A 27,424-nucleotide genomic window follows, 5' to 3' on the forward strand; every position below is an offset into this window, starting at 1 on the left:
AGACAAATATATTTGCTTTCTGTGCTTTGCAAGTCCCTTCCCCAAATAGGCAGATTGGTGTCTTTCTTTAAAAAGATAATGGTAGAAGCCAGTATAACTGTGTTCAAAATTGGGAAAATTTTCAATAAATTAACTCCTCTGGGTTGTATCTTTAGCAGTATTTCTTCCTTTAGGTTTGAGTTCAGCACAGTCAAGCAAGTTAAAGCCTGCTGCTGAAGTCTGTAAAACACTACCTTCAAGAGGAATTTTTCTGTGAACACTTGCAAACTGATGCCTTCAGCCAAATTTGGCACCCAAGTAAAGAGGTTCAGTATAATGGAAGGCTGACGTGAAAAAGGAGTATGTGTGTTGTTGCAGCATATTTGGGTGTTCCATACCATTGTGTTGGTCTGGGAGGAAATCTCTCGCACCTTACTGAACTGGTGCCAAGAGCAGTGCGGTAGGCCTTGGACATGGCTCATTTGCAAGTGTTAGAGCTGTTAGAGCTCTACTTCAAGTTGTGGACAAGAGAAGGTTCCCTCTGCATAACTTGGGTCAGAGCTACATCACACATTGTGTTGCACAGTAGAAATCCCATTCCTAATTAATGTATAAATGAGCTAGCTCAGGGATTTAGACACAATACAGGCACAGGAGCTGGATGTGGACTGTTGTAACCCATTTCTGCTACTGTTCTAGACTCCAGATAGCTCCCGCAGACTTAGGTTGCCTATCTCCACACTATCTTGCCTGCACAAGGACAAACTAGGCTTTGTTTTCAGAATCACAGATGTCTTATCAGGCTACAAGAAGCAGGGTACTAAGTACCGGCTATCTCCTGGAGATGGCTGATATGCTGTGCAGGGGAGGAGTCCCAGACCTTGCGTTTAGGGCTGCCTTGGTGACAGCACTGCTATGTGCTGCACATCCATCGGGCCAGGTGGCAATGCATGGAACTAATAGCTAACGTTGCTAGTGATTAAAAAGAGTGATGCTTCATAGGAGAATAATCTGATTATTTATTATTCATAACTTAATAGAATGAGGGGAGGATTGGTAAAATTGTGTTAAAGACATGTTAAAAACATATAAGTACAAGTAGGTACTTGTAGGGTTACAGGGGAAGGAGGAGAAGCCTGACAAGCCTGGATTCTTCATTTCCTCATGTAACTTCTTGGGATAAGAGCTGTAGGAAACAGGGCAAATTTTCTGCCTGTCTCTGTTCTGCCAGAAGGCTGTTCTGATCATCTTCTGTTACAGGATTGTTTCTGTAGTGTTAATAAAACAAGGTACAGAGGGAAAATACTCCAATTCCCCACAATTTAGTGTAAAATACCAGAAAGAGTTTAGGTTTCAGGCTTCTGCTCGGCCACCTGTCTTGGTTTCCTAGCCTTTTGGCCTCTGTCTGCCCTGTAGATGACAGATTAGCTGCGAACATCCTCTATAAAAGGAAATTGTGTTCTATAAAATTCACACCAGGGTTTCCAATTTAGTATCAGAGTCAGGACATCCTAAAATAAAATTTGTTTCAAAAATAGGTCAGGGGGGTGTCAGGGTTAAAAGCAAACAATCTACTGATGTCAATTTATTCTGTGAGAAAACATGCATGGAAAAGGGGTTTAGTGTCTTGTTCAGGTGCAGTAGTTTTTTTTGCTGATGGGGAGTAAAGCAAAGGCAAACAATAATAGCATGTTCCTTGAATCAAGTGTGATAAAGAAGAGTTCCTATATAGCAAAACAGGAAGTTTAAAAAAAGGCCAAACAATTGATCTTTAAGAACAGGAATGATATTTTAATTTTAACCTTTTTGTTTTGATTTTAATTTAGAATTTACAAAGTGATACAGATCAATGTCAGTAAACAGTGTTTTAGTGCATTCAAACCACAACATGGTGATGATACATTAAGAGATATTAAAATATTTTAGGGCTTTAATTTTCATTCTGCAGATGAAATGCTGAGCTTTAGCTACCTGAACTGTGTAAATCAGGATGTTTATTTACTTACACGACTCATTATCTTCCCAGCATGTTTTTTTTTCTATGGATTGTACAACAAAACCTTAATCTGAGCTTTCCCAAGAATTTTGCTCTAAGGACTTTGTCCCTTTCCTTTGTTTAAATGTATGCATTGGAAGTATTATTTGCCAGATCCTGTCTATGGCTGAGGATAGTTTGTTTTGGAAGCCTAAGCAAAAACAATCAACTCTCTAACATTGTTAGTAATTTTTGTTCAAAAATTGAACTCTACCTTAACAGAGACCTTGTCTAGGCATTTGCACCTTGAATTCATTCATTTTTAAAAATATTATTACTGTTTTTGTATTTTAACAAAATAGGCCAACTTTATGTAATTTATAATTAGATATAATAAAATCTGATACTGTTAATTTAATCTGAGGGAAGTTTAAGACTGTCCTGTTTTGAAAATTATATATTAAATGTAAGTGAATAATACATGATACAAGGATAAGCTTTTTTTTTTTTTTCTTTTCTTCTGAGTGCATCAACTTTCTGTTTATCTTACTTCAATATTCAGGATAAACTGACGCTCTTAGTTGCTTACTATTAAATATCAGAAAAAAAAAAAAAAAAGAGTTTAACTAATTGGTAAACACTCTCATTATTAACATTTGTCCCATTTGTTCTGAAATTTTGGCTTCAACTTCCAGCCATTGGATCTTGCTATATCTTCGCTGATAGACTGAAAAAATGTTGTAGTGCCAGTGTTCTCTCTCTGGGTACTTAAAGAGTGTGATCAAATCATTGCTTCAGCTTTTCTTTGTTAAGCTAAAAAGATTGAATCTCTGGAGTCCTGCATCATCAAATGTCTGAATCATTCCTGTACTTGTCTTTGATGTCGTTGTAGTTTGTCAGTGCTCTTAACATATTAACTTGAAATCTGATTATGCCTTCTAAGAGAAGATGCAGCACCACCAAACAGAATGATAATGGAAGTTCTGTGCTTATATTTTCTGCTGTTGTTTCATATTTCTCCTTTTAAAAATCACAGAATCACATAAGCCTCTCTGGGCACAGACTTCTCTAAAATCTATGTTCAGTTGATCATCCTTTCCAGTGGTTCTGATTACCAGAGAGAAGTCATTGTCTTTGTTCCCATGCATGACTTTACATTTGCTTATCTTCAAATACATTGCAACTCGTTGTGTCCATGTTACCATGTGATCTAGATAGCTCTGTATCAGTGAACTCTACCCTTTCTGTTATTTGCCTTTTCCCTAGACTTCACATCTTCTGTAATGACTTTGTTTTCTTCCAGAAGTGTTAAGCTGGAGGAGATAAGAATTGATCCTATGGAATCCCATTAAAAACACATGATTTCTTGTCAGCTTATGTCTAGATGGCCATGTTAGTCCCATGCTGAGCAGCATCCTGCTTATAAGCACGTGCCATGGCTTTTGGACTGGAATTGCATAGCCAACCTGATCTTTGGCTAGCCGGCACAAAGTATGGATGGCACAGGCTGGAAAGTACATTCAGTTGTGAATATGAATGTGCTCTTTTTATATTACATTGACACTGTTTGCTATTATCAGCCAGACTTACAATACCATCAAAAAATTTATCAAGTTAGTTGCCATGATCTAATGTAAACACACATATGTTAGCATATCATTTCTGTTCTGAACATTTTTATTGACTGAGTCCTGCTATAGACATTGTTCTATTTTATCCAGCACTTTTATGAGGTTGGCAGACCCTGTAGTATTGAAGTTATTCCATTTTTACTTTTTAGTAGTTATGAAAACTGGATTTCTTTCAGTGTCCTGATTCTTCCACAGTATTCTCTGACCTCCTGAAAATTGTTAGGCATTCTGCAGAGTTCCTCTGCCACTTGTTCTTCAAGCTCATGGGTCCAACCCATTGATCAAAAAATATCTAACTTTAGAAAGCTCTTTATAAAAGAAATAAAATAGAATTTCATCAGTCTTATGGTTTGACTGCATCTAATTATCCATACATAAGACAGTTTAATGAACTATTCATTGAATATTTCTGCTGTGCCCATATTATAACCAAGGATTTATAGCAATACCATTACATTTCTATTATTCTTAGTTTACTGAAAAATCATTCTCAGTTTTTTCTTATCAGTGATCTACAGTTCTTTTATTCATGATTTTTACGACTGTCATTAGTTCTATCTTATTTTGTTTACTTTTCTTTTTTCTCTCTCAGATTGTGGCTTCTTGATCAACTGTCTCATTTCCTAATAATTGTGCCTTTTGTTTAAATATTTTCTTCCACCTAGTTTCACAAAATTGTATTTAGCTCTCTGACACTTTAAAGTAGCTGATACAAAGATGCACCTCTAAATGCATCTGTGTGTATATGTATAGTTAAGTATATGTATATATGCAGAGGACTGTTTTGTGTTTCCTTTGGTAACATAAAAGATGAGGTCTCCAACAAGCTTCATCTGTACTTTCTGTTTGATCTTCAATTTCCGAACATAAATGTCATAACACTGAGCCCTATTTATGTTACTGCTAAGGGCAAAGTGATGAGTGTAATGCCAAAAACTTATGTTTTTGAGGTCTAGAAACAACAAAGCCCATATATGTTGTCCGTATTGTATATCTCAGCTCTCATTATTGGTAATGCCTGCTAGTCACACTTAAGATTTCTGAACACTCCCACAAGATTTTGTAACCCATCTTTTCTGAACTCCAGGACCAATTTCACAACCTTCCTCCTCTTGATGATGTGTAGGATTTAGAGGAGAGTGGATAACACTGAAGGAGACCTGTAGCCTCTTCATTTGCATCCTTGATTTGCTCAAGACTTAGGCAATAACCTCAGTCAAGAACGCTACTGGGAGTCTCAAAGGAAGCTAAGTAATAAGAGAACTACTTGAGCTTAGAAAGAAGTAGGTGAACTGTAGTGAAGATCATGTTCCTGTTTCTTTGAATCAGTAGATAGCACCCTATAGCTTGACACATCTGTACACTGCTGAAAGGTTTTTTCATCTTGTTGAGATGCATATTCAGTCATATACAGTATCTCCCCTCCATTACAGAAGAATCATTCATCTGCCTGGGAAGACAGAGGAACAGCTCTCCCTCTGGGCAGATCTGAGTGAAAAGCCCTCGACACTTAGCCTCACATCCAGTCTGAATCTGCTTGAGGGCATGGGGATTTGGCAATTGCTCAGCTGGTTTAGGATCATAGAATGCATGATATTCTGACTTAGCCATCCACCTGAGCTAAATAAGGAAGAGAAACTGGGAAATATCTCTACCTGCCTTATTAGGTCAGTTATCAATTTAGAAAAGCAAAAAACAAGCAAAACCAACACAAAACAACAACAAAAAAAAACCACAAAACAAACAACAAAAAAAAAACCAAGGATCACAGTGTTTTATTTTCAAGCAATGCAAGTCCTTTCTAAGAGTATAAATGAAGAGCTGTTGTAGGAAAATTTTATTAACAGAAGAATATTGGGAAAGTAGAAAATGTCCTCTGTAACAAATGCCTGACCTCTTTGTAACTTTTTAATCAGATGGCTGCATTTTCACCTTTACTTATTTAGTTAATGCACTTAGCACTTAGACAACAACAAGGGAACCTTGATTTTTTTTTTTTTTAATTATTTTTTTTTTTGGTCATTGTGTAGATCATAGATATTTGTTGCATCTGTTTCCTGTTAAGGAAGCTCAGTGCTGCCTTTTGTCCAGCAGGTGGAAGACTTGCTGCAGTATGTATAGCTCAGCAGTCTGTACGTAAATGTTTTAAAAAGAATCCAGGTTTTTTAGGCCATCATGGCAAGCAGATGTTATTAAATACAGATTTGAATTGATATGTTGTTTGCAATGACTCTGTTGGTCAAGGAAATATAATGGTAGAGTAAAAGAGAAAACTCTGTCTGCACTAGAAAATTTAAAACCTTAGTAACTGCATCTGAGAGATGCCACTAAGGTAAATCCCAGCACTAGAAATATCTGCGCTAGGCCTGCCGGGTTTTGTTCTATATTCACATTATCATCATAGCTCTATAAAGTATTTCCCCTTGAGTTCAAGGCACACACAAAGCACTGCATTTGAGAGATTTAGAGAGAATTAAAGTTCATTGTGAAAGTAATATTAATATTTGCATTTTTCATCAGGGAAAATATCTGCAAAAACATTAGAGAGATCTCAGTCCCAAGCAAGCAGAGAAGGCTGTAGGACTTACTGTGACTTATGTGCAACCGAGCTGACAAGATACTGCTTCTGAGCCTGTGACCTGCATTACACAGCCTGTTGTGATATGTAGATATGTAGATCATGCAGAATGCATCTAGAGATATATGATACAGGTAGAAAGAGAAGTTGCTAGTTCCCTTTTATAAATAATTGATCTGTGTGAAGAAATTTGTTTACATGAAGGAGCTAAGAATTACTTTAAATCATGTGTAATATATATTACACACATAAAAGTGAATGAATATGTTCACTTTTATGTGAGGTGAAATAAGATCTGAAGTGATTCTTTGTCTATGCACCTGTTAAACGTTTTTGTGTGATTGGTATGTTACAGTAAAAGATTGCAAAGGGTTAAAACTGTGTGCTAGGCAGATAGCTGTTTTGCCATATTAAGCCTTAGCAGTTACACAAATAGGCTAGTCTTCACCATTTCTAACCAGTGAAAACATGAAATTCAGTAAGTTTCTCTACTGAATGAAAGAAATACACTTCAGTGTTATTGTCTTTTGTCTTTGAAGAGCCTGAATAAGTCATTGAATGTAATCCTGGGACAATTACACAGTCTTCTTTTTAGCCCTCATACTGCCACTTTAAGACTCATGTTTTTTTTTTGTCCTTCTGTCTGCTATTGACAAACACAGTTGATTTTCAAATCCCACAGTCTTAAATACCTGCTCAGTTCATGTTTCTGCCTGCTGAAAAGCAAATATATATTGCTGTCTTTCATGTGCCATTGGAGTGGTCAAGCACTGGGTTTGGACATCTCATGGAAGTCCTTGGTGTTGGGTGGAGTACTGCAATGAGAATGAAGAAATAATTAAGTTAATGGACTTACTAATGTACGTATATTTTGGAGTACTAAAATATAAGAATATGCTAAAACTTGTGAACTTCATCTAGTTTCAGAGCTCAATGCCTTTCTTTACTTCATTGACTTGGTGACTTGGCCTAGAGATAATACTGCCAGCAAGATTTTCATATGTTAGGGTATGGTTATTTGGGAGATGAGAATGGTAGCGCTGATTTCAAGTGGACAAACAATTACTACAGAATAGGATTTGGGGTAACAATGACATGGTAAGTGTCTTGAAATGCTGTTTTTTAGAAAGCAGGAGATAAAAATGATATATTTCCATTAGACTGATGAGCTTGGCTAAAATTGTCGGACTAAGTCTGGCAAAGGTAGGGTGTGAAATTCTGTGGTGACTCGAGAAAATATACTTGTTTGCCAAGCCTTAATGTTTTTATCAGATGAAAGTCTGCAGACATTACTCTTGAGGAAATTCAGAAGTAAGATTAATGAGTTTCCCAACTGAATGTCCTGGCTACAAGCTAGATGTTTTTTCAACTTATGCAAGTTATCCAGAAGTCCAATCTAAATTTTCAGTGGTTGTGTGCCTAAAACTGTTGTGTCTGTTCCATTCTGTGAGTGCTATTCTTTGCTCAAAAAGACCCCAAACCAAAATCAAAACAAACAAACAAACAAAAAACAACACAAAGATTTTGGTCCTTTATTTTCTGCTGTCCAAGGGTAGCGAAAATGATTAAAATTTATGTGCAATCAAGTAGAATATCTTAAGAAATGCTCCTAGCAATTGTTACAGTTCATAATGTAAATGCTGGGTCAGTGGTAAGTAGATAATTTTATTCATTTAGATGAATTATTGCTCATTTTTAAATATAGTCCCAGTTTGACTTTAAAAGCTTGCTCTTAGTTGCTGTTTGCAATGTGATGATAACACACTAACTCAGCTATGGCTGAGCAAGCTGTTGTGCTTGGGCAGGCCCACTGCTCGCAGGATCTCACAGCTGTGAGTTTGTGTGTGCAAGAAGGCTCAATGGCTCTGGTAGGATTGAGTATTGCTGCTGCTAGATTTATTGCAACAAAGGAGAATTTAAAAGGTCTGCCAGGGTTGGCATTAGTATAAGAAACTTCCACTTTCTTCTTGCTGTATCTGATGTCAGCTACTCAGGTGTGATTCAGATGATTTATAGCATGTTTGTATACAGAGAGAAGTGAGCAACCATTACAGATAACTGTACTAAGGTGATATATACACTTTTAATAACAAAATAATGGAGAAGCTGTTACTGATTTCATCTAACTTCATCACAGATAAATTGTTCCATGAGGTGGAAGATGATGTGCAGGCCAAGAACAAAGCTGGGTAGTACTTGCTTGTGAAACTTTTGTGGACTAATCTGCAGCTGTGGCAGATGATTTTTCAGAGAAAATGTTTCTATTCCGTGGCAGTGAACAAGGACCCCAGTTCTGCCTTTTCTTAGATGAACACACTGGGTCTCAGGCCAGACTTATGAGAATCACTCAGAGGGATTTTAAAGTCAGAACTTATTTTTTTTTTTTTTGCTTGTCTTGGTGTAAAGCTTTAACGATGTGTGATTAATATCTGTGATATAGACTTCATCTAAAGAGAAAAAATGAAGCATTCAGTTTGACATTTTTGTCCAACTGCATGTTTTCTCTGAAGCAAAGAGTGATTTATGAAGGGGAAGCACTTATACTGACAAAAGGGACATCCCCCCTTAAAACAGTGCTAATACAGTAGTGTGTTCCTCTGACAGAGAAGACAGATGTTTTTTCTATTCCTGCTCTGTGCTCCAGCCATCACCTGGATTGAAGAGAGGCATCAACAGAGCCATAAAGAATTTTGTATGGTTTTAAGCACTGAGTTCCACTGTGGGGCTAAGTCAAATAGCCTTATGGAGCATAGTGTTTTCTGGTGTTAGACCTATTTAAAAAATTGAGGTGGGAGGATAAAAACCCAATGAGACAGGGTAGGGAGTAGCAGAGTGTTTGAAGCAGGTTTGTCTGAATACCATGTCATGCCTTCCTTCAGTTACGCCATTGTACTCTGCTCCTTGCATTTTATTTATCAGCAAAAAGAGAGAAGAAGAACAGTTTGTTTTTGTGGAACAGAAAACATGGGGTTAATTATTTCAATGTGTTGCTACTGTTAGCTTTGTCACTGGACACATACGTCCTTGCAACTACAAGTTTCATATGCATGTTACTGATCTCACTACTTAGAAACAGTAAGATTTTTATTACTTAGAGGATAGAAAGAGCATACTATAGGGGTGATGCTAATATTAATTTTGAAATCTTTGTAAATCCACACTTAACATTGTAGTGACAAAGGAGAGACATTCTAAAGCCATATAAAACATGTCTGGTTTTATGGGACTTGAAATCATAAATTTAAATATTTTTGGTTTAGGTGTAATCCTCTTTTAGAAGCAGATTTCTCCCACAGCTCTGGAAGTCTGGGCCGTATGGACCCATCTTAATTTTTCTCTTCTTTATACTTCATTGTGATATAGCAGAACCTTCAGAGCATAATTAACACATCTATTTTTGGTGGCGTACTTTTACAGGATTGTTGAAACAGTCTGTCTTATATAGCTGCCTACACTGCAGACTGAGCCAGAAAACTTTTTAAGTAAACAAAAAACAACTGTACAATTTAAGAGAATATCTGTGAAGATGAAATACCATTGTAATCAAATAACCTTCCTTCCCTTGTTGGTCTGCCTTCATCTTATTCATTTTTGAAACGACCTCCATGACTGAGATTTGAGATATGTCATCTGACACACGACCACATAGCTGTGCTTTTGTACCTCAGTGTTGACTTTTATTGGAACTGCAGACCTAGGAGAACCTGGAGGAGGGTGGTGAGGGACAGTGAGCCCTGTTACTGCCCTCAAGGCCATGACATTGAATGGCCTTGCAATACTTTATTCCTATTTTTTATGGTTTCATTCTGTAGCAGTTCTCAGGGTGGACCTTGTTAAAAACAGATGGGAAGTATTAGATTTAGATATCATCTTCAAAACTATCTGGAAATTTTGGAATATGGAAGAACACAGAGCAATTCACTGCGTTTTGGTAATATACTGAAAAAGCACAGGTTTCTTCTGGAAGAAAACAGATGCTTTATGAGACTTGCACGCTAATTGCAAGAGATAATTTGAAAGGTGTTAAAAGTGTCACTGACTTTCTTATTGTGTGTCATTTTATAATTCATGTCAGCAAGCAGGTGCTGCTGCATATGGTATGTACCAGAGTGCAGTGTATCAACAGGATGACTTGCTGTATCAGTTGCTAAATGGGAAGTGTTTGGGGGCTGAAGCCTAGCAGGGTTGTTGAGAATCTCCGTTTATGTACATCCTTCAGTTTTTAACTGTGAAACTGGTGTAACTGTGCTTGAAAATCTCTTCTTTGATTGAAATTAATGAATACAAAAACTATGAATGTGTTTCTAATATCAGATTATTCTAATTTAAGGCATCAGACATTAATGCTTTAACAATACCTTTTATAAGACATAAACTCAGAAGTTTGCAAAAATATATGAAGGAATATTTTCTTGTTAAAGAACCTTGGCTAACTGAAATAGAAATATTCACTAAAATAATAGAATTTCAATAGCAGTCTGGCAAAAAGTGCTTTTGTCAAGTGCTTGTCCATATACACATTCACACTGGGCGTAATTCCTTTTTACAGATTTTGAGCCCAATTTGTTGTGCCCCCATAGTACTCAGAGTTTGCACATACTCTACCCTCTCTTCTGCACATCCATTAAGTAAAAGCTATTTGGATAAATCTACTGATGGCCAAATAGTAATTTCTAACATGTTACTAGTAATAGTAACATAGTAATGCCAAAAGACAATTCCTGTTTAGACAAATAAAATATAGAGGAACTGTTCTCAGTGGGAAAGGACTTGACTCAGCAAAGGTTATACATACATCTCTCCTCACACCCACTAGCTGAGCGCCCTGAAGGGCCAGATCTATCACAGGCCTTTAAGACCATTAAGGGACTTCTGCATTGCTTTGTCTGGTGTAAAAGGCAGAACTTAAGTCCTGACATTAGCCTTGCCCTGACGATATGGGAGATGAAAAGCTGTTTTTCACCTCCGGGTGGCACTGCTGAAAAACAGTTCTGTGTGCTTTAAGGCTGTCCGTCATGCATTTCACAATTACAGCAGCATGCCTCATCATGCACAACAGTTAATCTGGTAAGTAAGGGAAGAGAAGCCATCTCGTGAAGGGTTCTGCTGCGGTTCTGAACTACAGGAACAGAGCTCCAGGGTTTTGTCACTTTGTGTCCATTTTCCATATCCTAGAATCTCAGCTTACTGTTTTTCAGAATATCTATTACTGGTACTCTGATTGTTTTTCTGAACATTTAATAAAGATTTTCATATAGTTTTTACATGAACCATTTATACAAAGTTATGCCTACCCAATGACAAACTGTAGAGGGAAAGTCAGAATAGAAAATTCCGTTGGATCATTTACCTATCCCAGATGTAACATTCAGTCAATCAAACATTACTCTCTTACACTTGCAAGAAGATTGTAGTGTTGCCATCTTCAAGATTCTTTAATGCCGTAGATTAGTGATAGGACCCGAGGGAACAGCATGGAGCTGTGACAGGGAAGAGTCAGGCTGGGTTTTAGGAAAAGGTTCTTCACCCAGAGGGTGGTCGGGCACTGGAATAGGCTCTCAGGGCACTGGTGATGGCATTGAGCCTGCCGGAGTTCAAGAAATGCTTGGACAATGCTCTCAGAAGGGAGCCAGGACTTGGACTCAGTAATCCTTGTGGGTTCCTTCCAGCTTGGGATATTCTGTGATTCTATGATTCTATGAAATTATCATCCTAAATTCATGATATTAACAAGAAGGTTTTCTGGGTTTCTTTTCATTTTTTACAAGTTTTCAAGGCATCTCCAAGTTAGTCTCTTCAGAACTGTCTGAGTGACCACGTTAACTGGGGATATACTTAATGGAAGATAGGGCTCACACAGTACCAGATTTTACAGAAGATACCACAGGCTAGGAAATTCCTGAGAAAATTAAGACAGCTGGTGGTGTTGCCTAGACACAGGTTATATACACACTGTCTCCCATTACCTCTTGCCTTCTCTAAGCCCAGCTCAACAGAAGGTCCTCTCTGTTTAAACAGAAGAAAAGCTGGGGCAGGTGCAGAATTATAGTGTTACCTAGATTCTGCAGTCACTTACTTAGGTTGGGTAGAGGCTACTTTATTCTTCTATTTGAAATAGCGTGGTACAGACCCCGGGTCCGATGCAGATGTAGGATGTTGGAGTAGATGTGGAGAGGATCAGATATACACTGCTGGAAGGAGGAATCCCTGCTGTATTTGAAAATAAAATCTTATAGGCAGAGCCTGCTAGCTATCATCCTACTTATTTATTTTACTGGTAGAACACTTAATTTTGGAACTTATTTTTAATTTTTTCATTTAGCTTTAATTTCATTTAGCATTAATTTACTTTCTGCTTCTCTGAATTTTGTCTTCTGGTGCGGCGAAGAAGACCTGCAAAGAATATTGAAGAGAAGAAAAAATACCTTATGAATTGACCAGGATATAATTCTTTGGTACTTTGCTTTTCAAAATTAGTTTCTATTTCAGACTAGTAGTTTGTTCATCTACATACTGAAATATGAATATATTATGTGTTGTATTTTAGGCATTGTATTATGCCCTGATTCACCAGAGCATCATTCTGTTTTCATGTAACTGCAGTAATTTAAATGAAACAATATTCTAAACTGCAGTGCTTCTTAGTAAGGTTCCCAGTAATTCATTATTACATCTGTCATGTACTTCAAAATGAGTAATATAACACAGGTTTTTTATTATATAATTTGATAATTTGGATAGATTCTTTGGCCTGGATGCTTGATTTGGAACTGCTCCTAAACTCTCCTAAATCTGGTCTTGGATCTCCACAGCTTCTGAACCTTAAGCAAGTCCCATTTTCTTGAAACAGCAAAACCCTTTACCTGATATCCATCCAATTTAAGCAAACAAGTTGGTGCAGCTGTGGTCAGGGAATACAATGTTTCTCTCAGTCACTGTATCCTCAAATACTTTTCCTCTCTGGTGCATTAATCTCTGCCTTTTTTGTTAAATTTAATACAGCTAACACAGCAATTTCTTGTGAAAATGCTATAAAGGTTCATTAACTAATGTTTGCAAAATGTTTTGCATGCTGTCTTTGCTAGTGTAATTGATCTATCTTGGTAATAAGTAATTTTAGATTCTAAGAGGTGCCAAACTTACCGTACATGTGAGCATTGGAGAAGTAGAATAAGATCTTAAATACACTATTTTTAAAAGCTTACATCAAGTGTTTCTCTACAGTATTGAACCCTAGTACAAAAGAAAACGTATCAGGGGAAGTTTACAGCACAGAAGATAGATGCTACAGAATAGCAGTGGCTATCAGTAGCTTACATCTTACATACCACTCAAAGATTAATGACTGAAACTATGTTAAGGGAGTGGTCAGCCTGTTGCTTAAGTGTTCTATACAGTGTTTGCTGTTGCTATAGGTACTATAGAAAATGGTACTAAACTGACATCAACATTTGCTTTCAGCCAGGGCAATAGCGTCTGGAGCACACCAGAGCTGGAATACATGGGAGCTGAAAGAAGCAGTGTCCATCACTTAAGTATTCTTTCACATATTATTACAGCACTCCAAAGACCTTGGGTCAGGTAATATCTCTTTCACTTTTTTCCTGATGATTTTTTCTATAGACTAATAATATATCGGGATGAAATTATCTTCTGATTACACTACAACGTATTGTATCTTTTTTTTTTTTTTTTTTTGAGGGGTTTGGACCTAAAATCTTTGTTTATAATATGTAACATTTAACAACCATTACATTTGTTTGTCTTCAGTTACTTATTCACTTGAAATCTTCTCTGTCAGCCTTAGGGAAGATGTGTAGTGATATTTCACAATTTTGCTAGAAGTTAGTCACATTTCCTCCTATGTGTGGAGTTAATCCTATGTCACTTGAAATTTTCTTTGATTTCAGTGAGAGCTCCTTTAAGTAAAATATTATTTTTATTTAGAAGCTTAACATTAAGACTCTACATTAGAAAAAAAAATGGTGTTTGTGATTATGAATACACCTTCAAAATTGATCATAGTTTGAGATGTCTCTTTTAAAAGTTATAGGACAAATTGGGAGTAGCACATTCTGCTAGAGTATAAAATTGAGGAAAATATGTAAATAAGAAAGAACAGCTTAATATCTTCCTTTGTAACTGTCAATTGCAGTCATACCTACTCTTTACTTGTGTTTTTTAAATCCAGATAAAATATTTGGCCCTTGTGAAAACTATTTTTACCAATTAAATTTCTTGTACAGCTCAGGTGAAATTAAAAGGATTTAATTTACAGAGATTTTATTTTTAAACTTTTGAAAAATCCTATAAACTATATTAGGATACAGACAAACCAAAACCACTTACTGGTTTATGTGACCTATCTTGTAAAATATGTCTTATGTTTTACTTAGTTAATGAAAATATACTTTCATATACTCACGATGCTGGCCGTGAGCCCAAGCACAGTAATTGTTGCCATGTACTGCTATTGCCTACTGGCTGAGTGTGGGATGCACATTACCAGCATTACCAAGCAGTGGTAGATATCTCTGTCAACACTTTTATATATTTGTAGTACTGTATGTTCAGATTTATGGATTTTTCCAGTGTGGCAAAATATATGAAGAGTATTCTGGCAAAATCCATGAGAAAGACATTAGTGGGTTTTGGAGGGGAGAGATACATCTTCAAAATATTGAGAAAAATATTAGCATTATAGAAAAACAGTTCCCAACAGAAAGAGATCTTGGCTGGAAGATTTACCACAAAATGCTCTGTCTCTCTGGGTCCTAAACAATAATTCTGGGATATTGTACCTGTAGCTACACAGATCCTCTAGGAATAAGTGGGACAAAATACACAAGCTGTAGCTCTGTGTGATTAGTGGAGGAAAAACAATGAAGCTCTTGAGGTGCCATATATTTGCTTTACAAATTTCTCAATTCAGACACTCTGGTTAGCCTGCTATATTAGTTGGCCTTAACAACCTATATCCAGTGGTTTGCTGAAGGTGTTCTGTATTGGGCAACAGTAGTTATATTCTTTTCTATTAGGATTTATATTGTACTATTCTTACTTTCCAACTTTTCACAGACTTCACACATGACATAAACCATCTTTGCCTACACAGGAAAGCAGCAACATTAAAAACAGTGTAAACAGCAACATACAACTGCAGCCATAAGTATTTGTATACAGCAAAGCCTATATATTACCAATTAAATCAGGGTCTTACTGTGGTAAGCCCTGTATGAACAATTTATTGAACATGATTCCTGTCTCAGCATCTACAGTCTTAATGTAGAGTGGCAAAATGCAATGAAGGGATCAAAACTTTTTATCTGCCATATCCTCTGGATCCTACTTTTCAGTTTAAGTGACATGGTATAGAAAAAACTTCAGTAGAAAGATACAGAACCTTAAGGATTACAGTGCCTGAAGTCAGTTTACCTTAAACTCATAAAGTATCTACTTATGGTTAATAGATACAGTAGTTTCTTAAGATGAAAGACATATCTGATTGAAGGAGTTGTTTTTCTTTAAATAAATCAATTTTGTTAATTTTAATGTGGTTAAATGTTGAATTAAGTTCTCGTATACTGTCCTACGAAGTGCCAGCCTGGGTAAACTACACCTTTCCTTACATTGAGTTGTGTTCAGATCACTCTTACAAGGAGACACTTCTGTTTTGTTATTTCCAATATCAGAGAACAAAGATGAAAGAGCATGTTTGGATGACATGATTACTGAACTCTTTTTTTGGAGCCAGTAAACTAAAATGGAAAGTGATACACAAACAATTTCAACTTATAATATTGCTTTTGAGCCTCAGAAACCCAACTTGAGATTTGTTTGAGAGTCAGGCTCAAACTGCTCTTCTAACAAATTTGAAATTATTTGTGCCAAGTAGGACAAAATCCATCAGGAAAAGCTGAGAATTGCTCCAGAATAAGCAGTAGTGAAGTTATTTTACTGAGATGTAGGATGGTATGCAGCTGCCTTTTTGCAGAAGTAAACTCAACACTACATTATTTTGAATTTTGCTCAAACTGCTTTGCAGACATAGATTTATCTGACTTGGGTCTGAAAGCTGAGAGCATAAAAACTGCAAGTTTGCATTTACCTTTAAGGAAAAAATGAGAAAACTACAGACAATTCTGGACATGCTGAATTCTCATTCCTTGATACCTAACTTGGGACTGCAGAGTCAATGGCTAGCTGGATTTAACTCCTACCAATATGCTTAAGAGGAATACACATTCTACTTTCATTGATTGTGCCCAGAGATGATGGTTAGTACTAAGTACTACAGGGAATGACATAGCTACATCCATATTTATAGTGCTGAAGTTAACTTAATTATCCTAACGGTAGCAAAACACATATTCTCAACTTCTGTTACCTTATTTCCTATGATGTAAACGATTGTATTTGCACATCAAAAAGTGAGTTATTTGTCTCATTATAATGCTTTTTTTGAATGTTTAAATGAGCTTATCCTTGTTGAAGTGAATACTCTATGCATTTACTCTTTGGGCCATGGCAATACATGCTTTCTGTTTGTTTGTGTGTACTCTACTGCCTTGGTATCACTTTTATCAGCAGAACATGCAAAATAAATAGTATCCTAAGAAACTGCAAACTAAACATAAGAACACAATTGGTGCTGTATAGCTTGTGATTTCATTTCGCATTCTGAAATATGATAAAGATCACCTGGGAGTGACCTGAGTAGTCATAGTTGTACAATATTCAGTGACAAAAAAATTGCCATCCAGGAGATTTTACCTGAATGATGAAATAGTACAGAAAAAGTATTTGTTGTGTAAGGAACTAAGTGTGCTGTGCCAATAGACACATGACAAGAAAAAACAAACAAACAAACAAATAAAAAAACCTGTTAGATTGGGCTCTGTTTTCTTGTTTTTATCATGGAAAAGTTCAAAAGAGTAAATAGTTATAGAATTTCATTCTCTTTCTTTCTAACGTGCCCATTTTGTATGGACAGTTTAAAGAAAGAACTCAAAACCAAAATACGCAAAACTTGAGGGGACATGGAAGAACTACCTTCCAATGGCTTAAAAGCATTTGGTAAAATATTAATTATTTCCCAAGAAACTGAAGGTGTGCACTTCAGCTTTACTGTAGAAACTTAATTTCAAGTATATATTTTTTAAACGATTTTATACTCATAATTCCCTTCTCTGTGATAATTCCCTTCTCTGTGTCTGTCATGTTCTACTGAGTTGCTCTGGCCATACTTCTCCAGCTTTCATGAAAGTGATTAAATGGCATATTTCAGGAACTCTTTTCTGGTACATTAAACGTGTCTATTTTTCACTGTATAGAGAGTAGTAGCTGGTCTGTACATTTCAATCTATCTTCAGATGCGTTGATCTGGTTTAGTAGAGGGAAAGAGAAAAACGAAATGTAGAAAAGTCCACATAATCAAGAATGAAGCTAAAAGTTAATTGCTGTTTCTCATAACTAGGCCAATATAGTTTTGAGGCAGTAGATTTGAAAGGGGAAAGGAAAAAGCTGTTTTTATACACAAAATCTGAAATTGTGGAAATCTTTGCCATAAGCTGTCATGGATGTTTAAAAGTATAAACAGACTAAGAAAGGAATAGAAAAAGCTAGTGAAGAATATATTCATCATCAGCTGTTGAATTTTATGCTCTGAAAGCCACCTCAGACTCAGGATACCACCCACCTGTGGAACTGGCCAAGTGTTGTGGGCCGGAGAAAGGATCTGTAGAAACTTTGTTTGCGTCCTTCCTCCCTAAGACTGCTGCTGACCATGGTCAGTGATTCTGGCTGAACTAAATTTTGGTTTGCTCTAGCCTGAGAGTTCTGAAGTTCATATATTTTTCTTCACAACAATGAAAACCCTGCTTTTATCACCCTGGTATGGGAGGATAGTAATGAATAAAATGGGCACTGTAGTTGGGAAGATCCAACTCCTTCATGGTATTTTATCACGCTGACTCAAAGTAGTCTCTCTTTCCTCCACCCTTCAGTTTTGTTGCTGACAGATGATCCAAGAGGAATGTTTTATTCTATCCACAAACCCAAAGTCTCTGCTGCTGAAGGATTTGTGAAGACTATATGTCAAGGTAGAGCTGTCTACCACAAGTCGTCAGGGTGAGCTTTTTGAAACACAACACAGCAGCAGCAGCCTTTCACAGTAACATTTGATGAAAGCAACATCTTCTGCATAATTTCTGTTCTATACCAACCTCCTCTGCCCTTTCACCACAGCATACTCTGCTGTGCTTCATGGCATCGTTGCTCGTTGTGATAGATTTCTTTAGCAGATTGTAGGACCTGTCTTTTTAAATGCCACAAAGACGTCATGAATATCTGCTTTGCTTCAGTAATAATATCAGGAGCACAAAAATTAATAGGAAGCAATCTAACTGGGGAAAAAAAACAAACAACAAAACACACACAACAACATAAGAAAATATTTTCCTCCTAAAATTTTTCTACCTACCACCTGCAGATGAAAACAGCAAGTCTGTGATTCAGATTTTTTTCTAGTGATTTACATTTGCCAAGCAGTAAAATATTGCACTTCTCCTAGCTGTTTGAATATGCAGGCCCACTCATCTTAAAAATAGTTCAGCTTTGAGTTTGTCTTTTCGTTCCTTTGACAGGAAGGATGCTTTGGCTTCATTCTAAATGAGTATCTACTGTTTGACTTTTGTTAGTCTCTTCAGTGAATATCCTATTGTTAGCGATCTAGGTCTGCAGATTCATAGAGTACATTTTGCCAAAAGCAGAACAAAACTCGTGTTTTATTCTAGTAGAAAAGCTTTGGTAATATGTTCAATATTACATTTGCACTAAATTCTAAAATACATTTTGAACTCAGGTCTCTGCAGGAGGGTGCTGAGAGATTTAGTCAAACAATATACTTAGCTGTTCAAATCAGGTACCTAAACTTTTTTTAAAGTTAAAAATATCAAAGTTTGGATGAAAAAAAAAGGTTGAAGCAAGAATAGAGCTAAAAATACAATCTGATAAAGCTTTAGAAATGGAATGTATTTTCTCATTCTGATCAACTTAAGTTGTAATTGCTTCCCAACGAATTGTTTTGTCAGTCTCTCAGAATCCCCTGTGCAGGGGATACCCTAGTGCATTGTAAATGTTTAGACAAAAGCATTTTATAACTTTTGCATTGATTAAGATATTGAACTTCTAGAATACCACTGGATGTACTACTTTAGTAACGAGAGAATAGACTGGTGTTTTGTTCATCACTTAAAAAAATTCAGTTGATTGGTTTAAAAAACATCCACAATTGGTTCATTTTATACAGTTAGTCAGATCAGAAATCTAGATATTTTTCCTTAGCTTTGTGTTTCTGAATGATATTACCTCTGGTTGTTTACCATTTGCGTAGTTTTGCCTTAGTTTTGCTTTTAAATTTTGAAGATGTTTAATTGTTTGCATTTTGTCTTTTTTTTTTTTTTCGGTGAAAATCTTTATGAAAGAAATGATGTAGGACTTCATTCACTTCTCAAAACTTAATTTCATAAAAGTTTTACTTTTGCAATTTTTTCTACAATTAGAAATCATGAACATACTGCTATGGAAAAAGAGAGAAAAAGGCATGCTTTACAGGAAAACTAAACAGAGTATCAGCTAGAAAAGTTAGGGCCAGGACAAAGAATGTTGTAAGGCCTCAGCTGAGAGAGACTAAATTAGACAACTCACGCTAAGTTGAAGTAGCTGAAGGTGTTCAACATTTGATCTGTTCAACATATGATCTGCCTGCCTAAACTTTAGGCTTTGATCTTATTAATCACTTTTTAAAAGGATCACTTTAAAGGGAGGCATTTGCCTCCCTTTAATTTTGACTACAAAAATCCTGTATCAGGCCAGGTTACAAGCTACCAAATATATAAGTGTTTTATTCTACTGGGTAATATAACATCAGTTGAACTATCCAGATGGTAAGAGGTATCAATGCTGGGCATAGTTCTACCTGTTTTGGTCATTTAAGTCTATGCTGTTACTACCATGTTGGTCCAGAAGGCTGAATAGGACTTTATTGATAAAAACCCAGGTTTTCTGGGAAAATCCCAGAACATTAGATTTACTTTAATACAGCCTCTCTTCATGAACGAGAAATGCAAAGTATATTTCCAGCTTCAGTTCTAAGGTTTTACTTGAAGTAATTTTTATCTATTAATAGGAAAATTTTAGAAAAAACCAAAATGTATTTTGTGGTTTAGATTGTGACATTTAAACTGTTGGACCCTCTACTACAGCAAAGTTTAAAAAAAAAAGAAAGACTGTAACCATTTCACTATAAGGGACGGTGCTCACTAAGCTGGATGACTTACCCGTGTTTAGATAAAACATTCATCAGATTTTGGATGATGCGTATTCTTTGCTTTCCACTTAGTCTTTCCAAAACCAACAGAAGCAGGATTTGAATGTTCACTAGCCTTTTTGCATGACCTGCTCAGGAATCAGTTTGTAAAGGATGGGACTCTAGTTATTTTAGTGAAAAATGAGTGCCAAATTGTTGTGAGAGCTGCTTGCACACTGTTTAATAATGGCATCAAAATATAAACAAAGGTAGGGAAAAAATAATTGATTAATTTATTCAGATTCAGACAGTTTTTGTGGTCATGGGCTTGCTGCTGTTCTCAAACTGAGCACTGTAGTCCTTAAATTCTAACAGTGCTTTTACAAACTCATATCTGATGACCATCATATCCTTGTCTTTTTTCTACAAGGTTAAAGATTTTGAGAGCCTGTGTTAAATATCTAATGCTCCTGGTTGATAATTTCATATGTTAAAACCCCTAGGAAGTAAAGCAAAACAAATTCTGCTGTCCATTACTTTGTTTGTTGTGTGATTATGGATTATGAAGATTAAAAAATTAGTTGGACTTCTGAAAACTGGCTAGCAATTAAACAAGTTTCTTTCTCTTATGCCTATGTTAAAAATCCTTGCATTTGAATCCTCTGTCCTGTGTCAGCCTGTGGAAATGGGTTGTCAACAGGTAACTACAGCGGCAATGGAGAGGAATAATCTCTCCTCTTCTCATTCCTAAAGCAGTTCTCACTCTTTGGCTGTTTCTGTAATACATCTGCAGCAGAAAAGGACAAATGAATGTGTTACTCCCCTTCTAAACTGTTACCTGGATGCCAGTGAACAAGAGAATGCCTTAAAGCAGAGTTCTCTGCAGTGTTGTTGTGATTGTTTCAATTTTTTTTTTTCTTCCCAGATACTTTTTGCAATAAAATTGTACCAGTTTTCTTGCCAAGAGCTTTTATCTTATGTAGCCTAAGGGGGTAAAAATCTTAGGAGAAAAGTTTACTCTGCTGTAGTAGATATTTTGTATGTGAAATATATCTTTCTAAATCTAAAGGTACAAGAAAAAATGTACAAGAAAAAGAATAATTCCCAACACAAGATTAAGGCATAGATGTCCTGGAGTGACTCCAGCAAGGGGTCACTAAGATGATTAAGGGATTGGAGCATCTGACATACAAAGAGAGGCAGAGAGAGCTGGGATTGTTTAGCCCTGAGAAAACTCAGGAGGGATGTTGTCAATGTGTATAAATAGCTGATGGGGCAGGGAGGGGAGAGTGAAGAAGATGGAGCCAAACCCTCCTGAGTAGTATCAGTGAAATGACAAGAGGCAATGGGCACAACTTGGAATGCAGGAAATTCCACTGGAACATAAGAGAAAGCATTTTATTTTATTTATTTTTTTTTTATCATGGGGCTGATCAAATACTGGCACAGGTTGCCCAGTAGTCCCATCCCTGGAGATATAGAAAAGCTGCTTGGATGTGGTCCTGTGCACCTGTAACAAACAAATGAATATTTGCTGGACAGAAAATTTAGTCTAGATTTTAAAGCACTAACTGGCACTCACTTTCTTTATTGTAAAAAAGGACAATATTATTTATTTTATAAGTATAATTTAATTAAGGACTATAACTACCACTAAAATGCAAGAATTTACATGGGCATCACTGAGGTAGAGAAGGAGGTCTGCACTGGGACCTTGGATGCTAAGGAACTGGAGTATTTCCAGAAGCTTGTGAGATTTGTGTTTGTACTATGATGTTTGCTTGTTCATATGAACAAGCCATCATCTAACTTTTAACTGTCAGTTTAATTTGAGCACATGCAAAAGATGTATTTTCTTCCTTTTTGCCTGACTCAAAAACCAATTTGCTTATTAATGTTAAACAAGTAAATAATTGCTTGTATGGGAAATATATGAAATATGTGTAACAAATAGTTGCTACCAATTACCTCTAAAATTGAGTTGCAGTTTTAAGTTTGTAGCATGCAAGTAGTAATTATCTTAAAACTCACATTCTTTTACTGATCTAGTCAGAGTAAAAGCCGCATGAAAAATGTTAGTCAGCAAGTGAAAACACTGGGAAGTGATTTATCTTAGCAGGGAGGGAGCTAATCTTTTTCCAGGTTTTGTCCGGAAATTGATGTGTTCGTTTCATAGATAAGACTCTGCCACCAAAGGCAAACTGAAATGAGGTGCTGCAAAAGGCTTATGGGTGGAGACAGTATTAGTCAGTACTAGCACAGGAGCAACTTTGTCATCAGTTATAAATATCTTACTAGATCAAGTTAAGTGATAAGAATTATTTTATGACATTTCAAAAGTACCAATTTATAGCTGTTCTGTCAGTCTAATATTAAAAAAAGAGCAAATATAGAATCCCAAATTACTGTGAAATAAAACTTATCAGATTTGTGTGTTTTGAGGTGTATTTTTGCCAGAGGTTGGAGCTGAGATAGAAAATATGCCTGAATATTACATAACCCAGAACATTTTGCTATAAATTTATCCCAGATATACTACAAACTTTATGCTTTAACAAGACAGTCTCCTTCTTAGATATTAACAGAGAGCTCTAAGAAATACTAGGCCAGATTCACCATCGGTATAATTTAGGTTACTAAAACCTCTTTTTGTATATGGAAACAGCGGAAGGTTGGAGGAGAAACCAAACAGGCTTCCTTTTCTGTATATGGATTTTGCATCAACATTTCTTTTTGATAAAGTGAATTTTCTTCAGCCTTCCCTCCCTAGAATGGATGTGGTTGGATCACTCCCTCATGGTGCAGAACTCTCAGGGCTATGTGGTCTTTTCTGTCTCAACGAGGCAGCTTGCTCTGATCTAACCCTTTCTTTTGTGAATAGTTATGTTATAGGAGTTTCTACTTTAGGATAGTAATAATGAGGTAAAAGCTCAGGAAATATGATGCTACTACTTTATTATAAACTTCAGTCCAAAGATTTTTTTGCACTGTATTTATCCAGTGACCTCACACTAGGATTCTGGTTGAAGTTGTTTTTATTGCTCATGTTCTCATTTATTTCAGTGTGGGAGATAATATAATCTGAGTAGAATACAACAGTAGCACCTCTGTTAAGGGAATGAACTAATTCTTTAATGGTTTAGAATTACCATTTTAAAAAATTTTAAATCCTTTATGATCAAAATGTAAGTGTTGAATATACCATGCAATTAGTCACATTAGTAAAATTTGACTAACAGAGGGCATGGCTATGATTGCTTTAAAGCAAATGTAGCAGCTAAGTTTGATTCTTAGGTGGGTACATATATGTTACACATTGGCTTCATGTAACCTTAAAACTAATTTTCTTTAAATATCAACAGATTCCTTTTTAAATTGAACTGTTGTCTAATTACTGACATTGCTGTGAAGAGAAAAGGATTGAAGCAATGCTTTGACATGTACTTTATTTGCATAAAAGAGACATTACTGTTTGCCAGCATAAAGATATTAATCTGTCTTTCAACAATGTGCAGTAAGCTTTTCATAAAAATGCTTTTAATACTGAGTGACATTTATTGTCTTTCTTCTGAGCATGTCTGTAACTATATGAACTATAAGTATGCATTTTTAAAATCGTGTTTGAGTTATTTATGCATCAGTACTATTGAATTGTTTGTAGACATTAATTGAATGGCATGGTTATAATATCATAGAAAAATCTTCTGCTGGAGCAATTTGCTGCAAGTCCCCAGGCGTTAGGATAGCAATGACAATCTCTGTCAGCTGGCATGTGGCAGTCTCCCAATTACTCAATTTCTATATTATAGTTTCAAATGTTAGAGAAAACATCACTTTTTAAGATGTGATCATTGTCCTGACCTGTTAAATTCTAAATATGGCCTTTTCCCACCCAGCTAACATTTTTGAGATTTCATTTTTTCTTTCCTCATTTTCAGTAAAGCCAGAGTCAAAATCACAAAGGAAGGACCAAGAGGAAAAAGGCTATGATCAGAAATATTTCATTTAAATAACTTGCTATGGGTTTCTTTTGTTTGTGGCCTTTTTTTTTTTAAACTATTTAAACATATGGTAAGTTTCTAAAAGAAAAGTGTCTCCAAACCAGAGAACTGAAATTTCATTTAGAAAATAGTCAGATATTTGGCAGCTTTTTTTTTTTTTTTTAATTTCAGTTCTGAACTGCACCGTGACTAAAGCAAAATTTATTTTCAACCTTATTTTTCTCTTATCTACATCTGCTGCTACCAGGCATAGTGTTGAAACAAGGAATATTTATGAGGCAGTAATTACCATGAAACACCTTGATTTTGCCTAAATTAATTGCACAAGTGGGGAGCTGCAGTTTCTGAACCCAAGGATCTGTGCTTCTCCTGGTGAGTGTCAGTGGGTGAGCAATGGCTAAGGGCCAAATGCCCACCCAGCCGTTCACTCACTCCCCTCCTTGGCAGGACAGGCAGAGAAAATAGGATGAGAAAAACTTGTGGGTTGAGGTAAAAACAGCTAACTTGCATACCAATTACTGTTTTAGGCAAAACAGACTTGACTTGGGGAAAACTAATTTAATTTACTGCCAGCCAAAATAGATTTCAGTAGTGAGAAACAAAGACAAACACTAAAAAAACAGCATCCCTCCCTCATCTCACAGGCTCTTCAGACTTCTCTCCAGACTCTACCCACCCTGAGCAGGGCAGGCAGGGATAGGGGCTACAGTTAGTCTATTATGGTTCCTCTCTGCCTCTCTTTCCATCTCATGTTTTCTTCCCGCTCCAGTATGGGTCTGTCCACGGGCTGCAGTAGTACAGAAAAAAAATCTGCTCCAGCATGGGGTCTCCAGGGGCTGCAGTTCAGAAGTCTGCTCTGACAGGGGGTCCTCCGTGGGCTGAAGTGCAATCTCTACTCTGACACCTGGAGCTCCTCCTCCACCTGACCTTGGTGGTCACACTGCTATTTCTCACTCTGTTTTCCCCTCCTCTTCTGCCTGCCTAGCATCTTTTCCGTTCTCCAATACCACACCCATGGCTGATGGGTTTAGCTGTGCCCCGCAGCTGGCTGAAAGCAGCCGTGTCTGGCACAGGGCAGTCCCTGGGCTCTGCTCACAGAGGCCACACCGGTAGACCCCCACTCCCAAACCCTTGACACCAATACAGATTCACAGATTTTTCTAGGTTGGAAGAGACCTCAAGATCATCGAGTCCAACCTCCGACCTAACACTAAGTACTCCACTAAACCATATCCCTAAGCTCTACATCTAAACGTCTTTTAAAGACCTCCAGGGATGGTGACTCCACCACCTCCCTGGGCAGCCCGTTCCAATGCTTAATAACCCTTTCGGTAAAGAAGTACTTCCTAACATCCAACCTAAAACTCCCCTGTCGCAACTTTAGCCCATTCCCCCTCGTCCTGTCACCAGGCACGTGGGAGAATAGACCAACCCCCACCTCTCTACAGCCTCCTTTCAGGTAACTGTAGAGAGCGATGAGGTCGCCCCTGAGCCTCCTCTTCTCCAGGCTGAACAAGCCCAGCTCCCTCAGCCGCTCCTCGTAAGACTTGTTCTCCAGACCCCTCACAAGCTTGGTCGCCCTTCTCTGGACTCGCTCGAGCACGTCCATGTCCTTCCTGTAGCGAGGGGCCCAAAACTGAACACAGTACTCGAGGTGCGGCCTCACCAGAGCCGAGTACAGGGGCACAATCACTTCCCTCGACCTGCTGGCCACACTGCTTCTTATACAGGCCAGGATGCCGTTGGCCTTCTTGGCCACCTGGGCACACTGCTGGCTCATATTCAGCCGACTATCCACCAATACTCCCAGGTCCTTCTCGGCCAGGCAGCTTTCCAGCCACGTTACCACGTTCCATACCAACACGTTAGCTTATCTGTCTGCAGCACTGAAGACGGTGCTTATGGGAGGGACCATACCTTTGTCATATGCCATAAAAGACAGCGTGGTCTAAGACTTGCAAACGAAGTAACAAATCTTTGAACTTGACAGCATATAAAAGCCCTTCAGTTCTCTAATAACGTTTATTTATTTAGCTTCTCTGAATGAATACATATAAACAATTTGTTGCCTTTAAAAGGATAGCTTTTAATATTAATTATTAAATATGCTTTAATTTGTTTTCAGAAGACCAGTTATGAGTCATCATTATCCCTTACACAATCCCATTCTCCAACTTTAGGATTTACATTGCTCTTCACATTTAAAGGGATCACTAAAACATTTATATCGTGGTATATCTTATATATTTGCGTAGTGTATGTAATGTGATTGGGAGCCCATGGAATTCAGAATGAAACTGAATTATTAAAGATAGAAGGTAAATTTAAATGAATCAGTTCAACAAAGCTCTGATGTATGTAAAATTAAGAAAATTCACAACTGCACTAGGAAGGGGTCAAGAATGGTGTTGAAATTTCAGGCAGAATGTTAGGAATTAAGAGCCAAAGGGCATTGATAAAGGAGAAGAAATAAAATAAATGGGATTACCCATTTAATGAGACTAGGAATGATTTAAAATTCAACAGAGACTCTATTTGGAAAAGACGGGAGAAAAAAATCTTTTTTTTTTTTTTTTCCAAAGATATATCCAAAATTTCTGACTAGATCTTTAAAGCTTATAAATATTGATCTAAAAACAAGCTGATTTTGCAGATCCTAAATTTTCAGAAAGTATACACTAAGAAAGACGAAAAAAACTTGGAGTCTGGCTAGCATACAAATAGACCATAGCTACAGGTATTTCTGACTACTGTGTGCAGAATGCAGTTCTATATGTGTGTGGACATTTATGCTAAACATATTTGTACTTGTTCTTCTGACTAAAAAGGACTTATGCATGTATTTAATTAATTGTCAAACTGTGAGTATATTTAAGGGCATCTTCATTTCCTTGATGTACGGTTTCATGAAATTGCAATATGAACTAAATTTAGATATTGCTATGCTATGCT

General features: G+C 36.8%; 1 protein-coding gene across 1 annotated transcript in view; it reads left to right on the forward strand.

The window, feature by feature from the left end:
* The first annotated feature begins 13,410 nt into the window (after window positions 1–13,410).
* RP1 (RP1 axonemal microtubule associated) overlaps window positions 13,411–27,424 on the forward strand; it is a 221,968-nt gene continuing 207,954 nt past the window's right edge. Inside the window, 1 exon segment of the mRNA XM_048072444.2 lies at window positions 13,411–13,744. The gene's annotated coding sequence lies outside the window, so the exon portion shown is untranslated.

This window comes from Anser cygnoides, chromosome 2 (assembly GCF_040182565.1).
Source record: "Anser cygnoides isolate HZ-2024a breed goose chromosome 2, Taihu_goose_T2T_genome, whole genome shotgun sequence".
Lineage (NCBI taxonomy): Eukaryota > Metazoa > Chordata > Aves > Anseriformes > Anatidae > Anser > Anser cygnoides.